At 38.6% G+C, this 2,305-nt stretch overlaps 1 pseudogene; it reads right to left on the reverse strand.

Annotated features, from left to right (window-relative positions):
• Nucleotides 1–250: 250 nt before the first annotated feature.
• The window catches only part of LOC105540669, a 63,007-nt pseudogene continuing 60,952 nt past the window's right edge, over nucleotides 251–2,305 (reverse strand).

Here is a 2,305-nt window from a genome sequence, read left to right on the forward strand (position 1 = left end):
GGCAATCAATATCTTGCTCAGGCATGTTTTATGTGTTTTCCAATCCAATATCCACACTATTTTTAACTTATCCATATACATGTAAAATCGTATATGTCACCACTTATAAACAAGCCACATTTTGAGGGAATGAGGTTTCCTGTTTGGAGCTGTCTGGAGTTCACAAGGAAGCCGTCCTCATAATAGGGAACGTGAACGAAGACCAACTGGAAAAGTCCAGCTGAGAATGGAGCCACAGGCTTAGCTGTCCTCATTCCCCAACCCTTAGGTTGCTCCCGGTTGAACCTGTCCGGTTCACTAGGTCTATCCGTCCAGGAACTGCTTCTGTCACTATCTGGGACCTCCTTTCTGAGGCCTCTTCTATGTTGACCAACGCGTGGACAAATTCATTTTCACCACCAAGTTGACACTTTATTAGAAAATTGATGGAAAATATAAACCAAACACAAAAGATAAAAAGCACATTAAGTGGTGAGGTAAAATGGCACAAACTCCTAATTGTGCTCCAGTCCACCTTCTTGATGAAGAAGATAATTTCCTATCTGGGCTGCATATTCATCTTCTGAATATCAGAACACCCTAAACTGCTTGGCATGTTCCATTTAATCACTCCTAAAAGTCATTCTGACTTTGGGTCCCTGGGCAGTGTGATGTAAAGTAAGACCTGTTTTTTCTCTCTAGTTTCCCGATTATGTGGAGAAACACACACACTTGGAAATCAGACTGAACGAATTGCAGCCCTAGATCCAATACTGCTGGTTGTGTGGCATGAATAAGTGAATTAACAAATCTGTGCCTCAGTAAACTTATATGTACTATGGGAAAACAACAGTTTCCTTCAGTGGGTTTTGTGAGATTTAAATAAAATAGCATGGGTGAAATATCCAGGACAGCATCCGGTAGAGTTCTATTTCCATTTTCAGTATATGAAACATGCTTACAAGCCAGCCATTATTGTTGGAAGTATATGGTTTCTTTAGTTATAATTAAATGATATTTCTATCTGTGCCAGTGAGAGGAACTATCCAATGGGTGCTTTTCTACTTCCTGTCAGCTCCATTGGCAAGACATTCATATAAAAAACCTGACTCTCACTATGTTCCTGCTTCTAGTCTGTGGGGAGCCAATTTGAAAGCAGAACTCATCTGACTTGCCTGGAATGTTTAAATCCATCCTGGCTTAAATATACACCTTTCAAATGATTCCTGTCTGATAATCTGTTCAATTACACATCATCAGCAGAAGCCTAAATAATTCCTATATTTGGGGGTAATAATACCCATTCAAATGTTTGATAAAATATTGAAATTTGTCAGAAGGTAAGTAATAGGCACAGAGAGGTTCATTGTATTGTCTTTGGTGTAGGTTTAGAAATTTCTGTAATAAAATATAAAAGGAATTTCAAATTACTACTTACGTCATTATAAAACAACATTAGTTCCTCTTAATTTCACTTACTTTTTTCAAAATATTTTGTCTCATGTGGTCCCAACTCATATCCTACACTCTGACTAGAAACAGTATTTACTTTCCTTTGTAAATGAGTAGCTGATTCGTCTCTAGAGCTGACCTGTGGTCCTTCACTTTAGCAGAGAACACTGCCGATGCAAACTCTGGACTTTCCATTCAAATTCATTAGTCTTCGCTGTCAATGAGTTGAGCCCTTTTTTTCCTGAACACTGCAAATCACCTCCCATAACTAGCCTTCCATAAAGGCATTTAACTTGGGGGAATAAATTGAGTCTATCTCAGGGCAACCACAATTGTATAAGGCTGTGTGCTGTGTTTCTATGAGAATCTTTGGGTCCTTATGTCTTTCCAATAGGGTTGGTTCCGCCTTCACTTTCATGTTCCTCAAGAACAAAGACAATGTGTTCTACTTCCACGATAATTTGCCACAAATACATATGCAATGTCTGTTGCAATCTGAACCCTCAGGATATCACTTCAGGAATTTTTCTTTTTTGTATTTAGAGATCTGAAAGATTCTGACTTCTCTGGGAAACTAAAGTGACACATTTCAGGTAAGGCAGGCCAAAACTTAAGTGATATTGAGGTCCTAAAGTCTAGACAGCCTAAATGACAAAGGCCATTTTCTAATGCCCTCCCTCTTTTTAGTCTAAGTATGTAGATTTGTTTTTATTTTCTCTAATTCCTTTAGCTACCGTTTGTTCCTATCACATTGCTCAGTGGCATCAGCTCACTCCTTATGCTGCTGCTACTTTAATAGCTGCTAGAAGAAAAAGCTGTTAGAGACAAATGCCCAACATAAATTGCTGGTGCCTTGAATGTGCTTAAAAAGTGT

Source organism: Mandrillus leucophaeus, unplaced genomic scaffold (assembly GCF_000951045.1).
Source record: "Mandrillus leucophaeus isolate KB7577 unplaced genomic scaffold, Mleu.le_1.0 Scaffold224, whole genome shotgun sequence".
NCBI lineage: Eukaryota > Metazoa > Chordata > Mammalia > Primates > Cercopithecidae > Mandrillus > Mandrillus leucophaeus.